Raw genomic sequence first — 9,909 nt, 5'->3', positions numbered from 1 at the left:
CCCGGTCATTTGTTTTCTACATGAAATCATTTGACATAATGTAAAGAACCTTCTGTGAAAATATAACCTTGATATCTTTAACATTGGCTGAGTGAAGCCGTGTCTCGAGAATCGTAGTGAAATCAAACGTTGATGCTCGTCATCTCAGAATTAGATGTTGAGACTTTAGCTGGACTTTACAGGTCACAGTAACACATATAGGTTTTTATGAGCTCATACTGTATAGAATTTTCACCATACTGTACATGTATGGCAAATGTTATTGCTTTTTGTGTTTGTTTGCAGACATGTTATATAGTAAGTACCTATAAAAGTCTCATTCAACTAAATCGCTCTGCTAAAACGCCCATCACAAATATTACATCATAGGTTGTGATACCACATTTTTAATACCACAATTTCATTTCATTTACATTGAGTCATTTAGCAGACGCTTTTATCCAAAGCGACTTACAGATGAAGGAAACAATGGAAGCAATTGGCACAACACAAGGACAACAAAAAGCATAAGTGCAATAAAACTGCTCTCATATAGCCCACCGCAGTATACAGAGCTAAATTAGTTTTTCATTTATTTATATAGAGAGAGAGAGAGAGAGAGAGAAAGAGTAAAAAAGAGAAAATCATTTGAAAATCGAAATGAAAATCCAAAAAGTAAACATGGAAATCCATACGGCGGTAGTTCATAGTTTAGATCTATTTTCTAGTTAATATTTATAGCGTATAGATTTAATCATTGAAATTCTAAATTCATATTTGGTGTGTGTGTTTGTAATTGTAAAACTGAACAGGACCGTGCGTTTTTCCTTTATATAATCTATATAATAAATAAATGAATAAATATGTATGCTGGGTTGGATCAAATATGAACAAAGCCTAACCTTTGAGTAAAATTAAAACCTTAAAATTGTAGGTTAATTTGAATCATTCATTGGGTTCGTCGTCCATATTTGCCCTGACACTTTCTTAACAGTGTAAATAAGTCTATTTTTATGATTATTATTTGTCTCCCACACTGATCATTTTCTTTATAGCGGAATGAAATCTGTTGTAAATCCCATATTGTGACCACCACTGTTCAAATAAGTCAAACAAAAAGTACACAAGCGTCCACGCTCCCGTCAGGCCTCCGTTTCTCTTCTGCGCTTTGCTTTTATTGTCACAGTGTAAGTATTAATAAAGAGATTTTGTCAAACGTAACTGGTGCTTAATTGCCGGCAGGGTGATCTGACTGAATCCGTCCTTCACATCCCGCATTGCTTTCTCTCTCTCTCTCTTTCCGTTCATCTCCATTTCATATCTTTCCCCCTTACTGCACCCATCGAATTGGCACCAAACCCTTCAAGATGTCCCCAGTAGGCTCGTGCATCGCTGGCCGCGTAGTAGACTGTGTGGTTTCCTTTAAACAGCTGTAATTTGTATTTCCAATCACTGTGCTGATTTCTGCTCATTATATCGCTGTTTCACACCGGTAAGTGAGCAAAAGTTTGGATTGATTGACTCTAATTAACTAAAAAACGTTCCGAGCCAGAGGTTTATTACCATGCTAGCTAGCCACAAATGTCAAAGACTTTCACAAATTATTATCCTGTTAAGATGAATGTGTGGGAGGCAGAGAAGTGTGGAGACAAAGAGAACATATATTATTTTCATGACGAATTTGTTTATCGGCCTAATTTCGTGTTTTCCTTTTTTCTACATTTCAGGTGCTTTTTTTCCAATTAAACACACCCGCGCGCTCGTCGGCATCTGTACACATTTCAAGGGTTGTCAACGTGTTTCAGCATGACGTCTGAGAGTTTCTAAGTGTGTTTCTGGTAATTATGTGTTTCTTGCCTTTATGAGGGGCAAACTTAATATTTGAACAGAAGAATTCAATCTCAGAATATTATTTGAGTCTGATAGTTTAGGGAAATGCTTTGAATTGCTATGTTTTTTATTTGGCTAGATGAGTGAACGAAGCATTTACATGCTCGTGTTTTAAGTGATTTGTTTAGATGATTCACTGATTCTTTAGAATCATCAAATGCAGTGGAAATGGAGAATTGAGTCCGACTTTTGCATTAAAGATCTCAACAATATCTCAGACTGTTTCCAGATTTGCCAAGATAGCCATTAGATAGATTGAACTCAAACAATTCTCTCCAAATGATCCGAACCGTGCTGTAAACACGACACTGTACACAAATTGTGTTTGCCTTCAAATTGAAGCATTCTGTAATTCAATTGGCTGTCGTTTCAATTTATTCATTTAAATCTTGACTAGTGATGAGTTGCTGTAACATAAGAAAAAGTTGAAATAGTTTCAATTGTTTTATAAGTACAGTGCAATGACTAATACGCCCTTTTCACAATGACGTCACTTAACTTCCGCCTTTTTGCAAAGCAGTGTATCATAACATATGTCTTGCAACAAACAAGAAGAAGAAGAAGAAGAAGGAGAAGAACTTCCGTTTTGCCGTCGCGCTGGAATTTAACAACAGTGAGAAAAAAAACTGACAGAACACGTATTCAAGGACTTATCCTAGCACCTTCGCTAACACAAAAAGAAAACAAAACACGTACCTTCATAATCAAACAGGTACTGTTCAACGAAGAATTTGTATCCTTTCTCTAGCTTTGATCTTGTTGTTAGCGAAAAAATTTGTCTGCAAGACGTTGTACATCATGTAGACGTATTTGTGGCAGATGTGCAAGGGACTTGGTAAACTCCATTCTGAGGCGCGAGCGGAAGTAACTTCTTCTTCTTGGGTTTTACTGGCGGTTGGCAAATCAGCTCATAGGTGCATTACCGCCACCTTATGAACTGGAGTGCTAGCGGAAGTAATGAGACACTGCTTCGCGGCAGAGCGGAAGATGCGTGACGTCATGTGAAAAGGGCGTATTGATCATTTTTCACATCACAGTTTTATACTTTGTTCCTATTTAAATTTTTCCCAAAGGAAATAAAAATGTGTTCATAATTTATTCCCCCTTGTGGTTCAAAACCTGTGTATGACTCTTTCAAATAGAAGACAATGGTGAAATGTTCATACAGTGGAAGTCAATGGAGGGCAACGTTTTCTGGTTACCAACATTCTTCAAAAGATCTTCTTTTGTGTCTTACAGGTTCAGAATGACATGAGAGTTATATAATATGTATATTATAATATATAATGATGAAAGGTTTTTGACTGTGACCTCACTCTGAAACACAAAAGCGAGCGTGCAATGCAGCATCCGTGCAGGCGTGTGCGTAATAGAGTCGTCTGGTGGCATCTAACCCACTGTAAGCTGTGATGCATGTTTCTGTTGAAATTAATGGCAGTGGTGTTTCCTGGCCCCGTGTCATTTATTTCAGACGATTGATTGGAGGCTGCGAGAGCAGACGAATGTGTTTGGGAAGTGTTCTCGTTTAAAATATGGCTGCCCGACCTGGAAGAGATGGCACAGAGACAATCCATCCTTCAAAACGTGACCGAGGCGTCCGGGGTGCCTGGAAAGTTTGCTGTACGGTTGGAGAGTGCCTGCTATAAAACACAACAATACACACGTGTAATATATTGATGTTTATTATTTTAAAGTGCTTGTGGCTGAGACGGTTTAGACTAAAGCCATGCAAGGGGGTTGTTCGACACAACACGAAGTGTTAAACCCTTGAAGCGTATCGTTTCTATACCAACACTTTTTTGTGTGGTTGTATCATTGGGCACTGATTTAACCGATGATGTGAGTTTGTGTAACGGAAGATAAAGGAGAGGATGAATCATTATTTTTTAATTCTGTTTGGTGCTAATGGCAAAGAAATGACATACATACAGTACTTTACCATGGTACACTATGGTAAATCAGTGTAACACGTGGCCTCAGGTGGCTTAGCTTTACTGTAATGGAAACAACAACAGTATGATAAAGACAATGTTCAATAAATAATCATATTTATTATTAATAAAAATCCCAATAGGTGCTAAAACCAGGTTCATCTTTATGGTTTATTTTGCCATTACAAAGAACCATTTGTGCATCAGAAAGGTTGTGTGGTTGTTGAAGCGTCTTTAGGGAACTATACCTTTATTTTGAAGAGTTTAAAGCCGTCTGCTGTCTTCATAAATCTGGAGGACTAGTTAGGCGCTGTTGTACTTATCACGCGTTATTCACTTGTGGAGACGACGAACGCTGAGACCTTCAGTAATAATCTCGCTGCCTGTCGCTGTGAGTTTGTGCAGTAGTGGAATGTCTCTCAGAAACTTCTCTCTGCTATAAAACTTCTGCTTCTGTCATGGGAACGAGTCAACTACAAACCCATTCGTTCATGTCAAATGAATCTTGTAAGACTTCGCAGGGAATATACTTCACTTCCACATCTGCAGTTTAGCCAAAAGCTGTCTGCATTTCACAGGTAAAGCCTCTTGAAAACCAGACGATGCTTCACTTGTTCTTTGCAGAAAAGCATCTTCTCATTACGAATCACATGTTGTTTTTGAACTGCCGTGTTATGGATCCTGAGAGACTGTAAACGTTGAATTCTTTTATGATTGTTCATGTGGTTATAGGGTTGTGTCCTCAGATTGCAAAACAACACAATTACATATGAAAAGTGTGAAACTTTAATGATATTAGATTGTAAATCTCTATTTGGTTTTTAATTGAACATCTGTATGTTTCGGAGCATGTAATGTGACGTGTGATCCTCAACCACACAACCAGTCATGACTAGCAGGTAGTAGTAGTATATTTGAATGAGATTGGATTGAAAATGAGATAACTTGATGTTTTTGTATTGGGCTTTCCAATTAATATCAATCAAACTGCAGTTGGTTTGTTTTGATTCAAGCCGTAATAACTCAAAAAATACTAACACAACAAAACACAATAAAAACATGATAACTTAATAAAAACATGATTTTGGGGAAATTTTAAAAATGGAGTTATCTCATTTTGGAACCAAACTCTTCATTTGTAGCAATAGCCTGCAACAATACATTGTGTGGGTCAAAATGATCGGTTTTTCCTTTATGCTAAAAATCATTAGGATGTTAAGTAAAGATCATGTTCCGTGAAGGCATTTAGTAAAATATTTTACCGCAAATATATCAAAACTTTATTTTTGGGGGTCAGCAGCTGAAAAGGCGCGGTCACCTCTGCACTTCAACCTGGACTTCGGGATGCACAGTAAGCTTTGGTTTGACGACTGGAGAGACAAACCATACATCAATGGAAAGCTGATGATGTATAAATCTCAATTTAAAAAAAATGGACCCTTATGACTGGTTTTGTGGTCCAGGGTCACATTTATTAGTAAAGAGGTCGAAGTAAAAGTTTGATTTGTTTTTATATATCTAAAACATAATCCCAATTTTTCAACACATCCCATTCACTTTTGATGGCTGCTTGTCAATTTTAACTCAAACTTCAATATAATTTGGTGGCGTTACATTTCACCGAAGGAGGCACACGGGTTAAAAGCACAGACAAGAAAAACAAAAGACGCACATACCACGAGAGCAAAATGAAAACTCATTTTTGTAAATGAAACCTATTTGTCGCCTGAGCACATCAGACTCGTGAAGCGGGGGAAATTAGAAGGCTTGCGTTTCCGTGGGGTTGCGCGGAACGCCAGTGGGTAGCGTTCATACAACATCCCTCTGTGCATACTATTTACCCCTGGATTGCTTCAGGCTAATGTCTCAATAATTTTCCCTCTTTTTTTTTCGCAGGTCCTTCCCACAAAGGACTTGACTAATGATCCATGGACAAAATGAAGCATTCAAATTTATTCATTAATCATTCATCTCCAGCTCATTGAAAATGCTAAACTTCCACAAAATTAAGATTGAATATTGAAAAGTGATTGAGGACGACAGCTCTCTGAGCGGAGAGGGAAGAAAAGCACAAACAAGCAAGAAAAAGAGACGAGAGCGAGGCGCGGCGCGTGGGGCGGAGACCGACCCCAGTCTGGTTATAGGGTCACGCAGGTATACTATCCGCTGCTAAAGGTCAGAGGAGTTTAAGTAGGTGTAATGAGATCCCAGAATCTAGAGAAGCGGAGAATTTCTGTCAACACGGCCCCCTAATTATTCTCTTTTCCAATTAATGGTGACATAGATTAATTATCTGATGAGGCAAAGCCAATTGCAATCATTCACCCCGCTAAAATTAGATCATTCCTGACAGCACCATGAAAGTCACCTGTTTCATTGTTATGGATTGGGCGATGAGCGGTGGATGGAGGAGAGAGTGAAGCATGCTGGGACTTTAAGTAAGTCGTCGGGTGCAGGTGAGTGTCTTCACTACATCTGAACTGTGGGCGTCTGTCCGGCTGCCGGTCGTGTCGAGTGGTCTGTCGGGGCGAGCGGGAAGCCGGAGAGGCGGTAGATTGCGTTTGACAGCTCCTCCTGTTCAAGTAGGCAAGCAAACGGAATGGATGAGTGTTGGCTAATGAAGTCAAAACACAGAGCTCCGAGCGTGAGCCACGCAGACGCTTCAGACACACGCCTGGAGAGAGCCGACAGTGGAGCTGGTGACCGCCGTATGTTCTGTTTGGGCCTGCTAAGGTTTTCCCGTGGTCAACCAAATATGGAAATGGTCATTTGCGCACCCTCATGTCATCCCAGATGTGTATGACTTTGTTTCTTCACAGACTAGTGAGTTTATATCCACATGCCACGAGTCAATGGCAAAAAAACAATATTTAAAAAGGGTTCAATATGAAAAAAATGATCAAAATGTTAGTCGTTTGCATTTCTGACAACTCCAGTTTATATTTACTTGAATAATACACAATACAAAGCAGAATATTTCTGTAAATTCACTTTAGGTATCATATGGGTTTGGAACAACATGAGCTTGATGAAATGATGACTGATTTAAGTGATTTCGGTGAACTATCCCTACAACCAGAAAGAGTTTCTTGGTTGACCAGCTTCAGTGTATTTATACTGCATATGTGCATATCATTTATGTTCGGGTAGTTGACAAACAAAGCCTAATTGTGTCCTATGGTGTGACAGCAACTATTTTGAGAAAAAAAACCCTAACAATGAAGATAAATGGCTACAAAGATTTAAAATATCCTATTTTTCCAAGTGATATGTTTGGGCTTTTATGCCTTTATTTGACAGGACAGGACAGATTTTTGACAGGGGAAAGCAGGGCGGAGTGAGAGCCATGTGTCGGAGCACATCAACAGCTTGTCTTCTGAATGTTTGCCGTCACACATAAGACGCATGTCATGCGGTTATACACATGCGTTTCACCTGCAGAATGCTGCCAACACACTCTTCATTTCTAACCAGTAAAACCTTCCCGGTCATGGCCTTACATCAGCCCCAGACTTTTATTTTGTAAGACGGGAGACTGAGAAGACAAAGACAGGTTACGCCACGCTCCTGTTGAGATGTGCGCGAGGGTTCAGCGCCCGACCCGCAGCATCAGTTTTTCTATTAAACTGCCTTGCACTGTCAACCAGCTTGGGAATGTGAACCGGCTTAGCCATGCAGAACGTTTCTGACTAACAATTATATCAGAAACAAGATCTTGGATTACGGTCCCCCGAGAGCGGCGCGGTGGGCGTTCGCACCAATTATTACCGGCCATTCACAACCCTCCACCCTGCTCTCTGTTGTTAGCAATTGTCAGTTATGCTATCCCTGGTGTAAACTTGCATAACCCGGAACTGAGTGGCCCATCTTGCGGCAGCGTTGCGAGATGACAGGCTCGTGCGCTTGCTTTCTGTCTTTTAACTCTTCCACGGCTTTCTACATCAGTAGAGCTCGCCTGCGATCATTTGACACATCGTGGAAACTAGTTTGGAGTTTAGGGGCTTGTGCTTCCATTTGACGTTCGCATGGATAGTAACAGAGCGAGCGGGATGGTTTAAGATACTATCAATAATAAACTGAGAATGAGTCGTCTAGTGGTACGGCTGAATTTTCATATCTGGGTGAACTATTTCTTTGACATCCAGTGATGTTATGCATGTAATGTCAAATCATCAGAATATCACGTGTACCCTTACATGTTTAGTTTTGGGTCATTTCAGGTCATTTCAGGAGACGCTTTATTGCTACGACCCGCCACGCTCTGGTTTTCTAACGTAACGTCGTGTCAAGTCCGTGGGAGGAGATCAACGCTCGGCTGTGACAAAGTTTGGGGTAAGACTTCTCCTTTTGTTCTTCACACTCGGACGAGCTTGAAGAACTCCTTGTCTTCATGCTCCATTCCCCCGCCGGACTTCCAGAGCCGGTCTCCCCTGACTGAGCCACAAACACACCGCCGTTCACCTCATTATAAGCATGTACAGCACACCCTCCACTGAGAGCAAATCTCTTCGATCATCACGGTTATGATGTTTCAATATGGAAAACAGTGTAATTATAGTAATCCAGCATTAGATGGATGTGTTTGGCAGTTGCGATGAGTCACGTTGGCTTCATGTTTTTTTGAAAAGCCGTGTCAAATTAAAAAGCATCTCGAGACACCTGCGGTCTGTTCCGTTCAGTTGCGCAGAACGCATACTGCATGTGCAGCTTCTTACACCGACTAGATGAACATATGTGAGCCTGGAGCACATGACCAGTCAGAAGTAGCACGGGAATATTTCTAGCAATAGCCAACAATACATTGTATGGGTGAAAATGATCCATTTTTCTTTTATGCCAAAAATCATTCCAGATCATGTTCCATGCACAGCCCGCGGGAAGTAGGGGTGCTGCATCACCCCCTGGCGTCGAGCGACAGAAAAACTTAAACAGCATCAAAAGATAAATAAATAAACATGATTTATCAAAAGAGAACTAAAATCTATTTAATTAATTTGTCTATTCACGTCTAATATTTATTGAAATATTTTCACTTAATTTGTCACTTTAAAAGGTAAGCCACAATGACAACACAATTGTGTCATGACGTCAAGGCATTCATTAATGAAGGTCGAGTGTCACGAGCGCCAAAACGAATTTTAGACTTATTTTACTGGACAGTTGGGACATTAAACCCCACGCGGGACTTCATCACCATCAACCCTGAAAGAAAGGCCACGTTTGGAGTTTTGCATGCAGGCCAGCAGAAATGTAAAACAATTATAAGAGTTTGGTTCCAAAATGAGATAACAGAAATCATGTTTTTATTGTGTTAGTTAGCTGTATTTTTTGAGTTATTACGGCTTAAATCAAAACAAATCTATTGCAGATTGGTTGATATTAATTGGAATGCACAATAAAAAACATGATTTTTGAAGAATTTCATTTGGAAACCAAACTCTTCATATATTCCTTCATTTGAGGTTATGGCTGATAGGTCTACAGTCAGTCAGTATGTGTACGGATTGATTTCTATGTGAATGGTTCTTTAGCCCGTGGTTTATTACAGGATGATGTTAAGCTGCCGCCGTGCAATATATGACAATATAGTCATACTTATAACATGCGCTTATGTGTTTGTTTTATATGCTGTATCTTATAATCGCACCGCGTCGCGTCTACAACTCGCGTCACAGGGATCGCACACCGGACGCTTACATTCTGCATAGGAAAGCTGATGATCAGAGTCTCCTCCTGATGCAGGATGGGCCATTAACTATTTTTATTCTGTTTTAGTTGAAAAACATTTGGCTTTTGAACGTTAATCAGTGAATATGCTCTTTGGCTCACTTCGGTCAATTCTGGTGTGTGACGTGCGAGACGCAACACGCGATGCTCAACAGGCCTCATCACAAGACAGATAGTGCTCGTGCAGCGCTCGAGCAGTGTTCGGGTTTCGATTTCATTTAGTTCACGTCAGTGGGTTTATTTCATTATTGATCAGGAATAATGCAAATACAACCGATGCGGGAATTTCCAGCATTTTATTAAAGCTGATTTGTGGCCTGATTTAAATGATACGAAATCTCCGCAATCCCGAGCTGAAATGAAGCCCTGCTTTGCCCTGGCA

At 40.1% G+C, this 9,909-nt stretch overlaps 2 protein-coding genes across 2 annotated transcripts in view; one reads left to right on the top strand and one right to left on the bottom strand.

Moving 5' to 3' along the window:
* Positions 1-218: 218 nt before the first annotated feature.
* LOC130547427 (coiled-coil domain-containing protein 178) overlaps positions 219-9,909 on the bottom strand; it is a 34,270-nt gene continuing 24,579 nt past the window's right edge. The window contains exon 20 of the mRNA XM_057323389.1: positions 219-6,374. The gene's annotated coding sequence lies outside the window, so the exon portion shown is untranslated. The remainder of the gene's footprint in view (positions 6,375-9,909) is intronic.
* Positions 7,118-9,909, top strand: part of dtna (dystrobrevin, alpha) — a 48,306-nt gene continuing 45,514 nt past the window's right edge. Inside the window, exon 1 of the mRNA XM_057323393.1 lies at positions 7,118-8,132. The gene's annotated coding sequence lies outside the window, so the exon portion shown is untranslated. The remainder of the gene's footprint in view (positions 8,133-9,909) is intronic.

This window comes from Triplophysa rosa, linkage group LG23 (genome assembly GCF_024868665.1).
Source record: "Triplophysa rosa linkage group LG23, Trosa_1v2, whole genome shotgun sequence".
NCBI lineage: Eukaryota > Metazoa > Chordata > Actinopteri > Cypriniformes > Nemacheilidae > Triplophysa > Triplophysa rosa.
The sequence above is the reverse complement of the archived record's forward strand: the minus strand, read 5'-3'. Positions and strand labels throughout refer to the sequence as shown.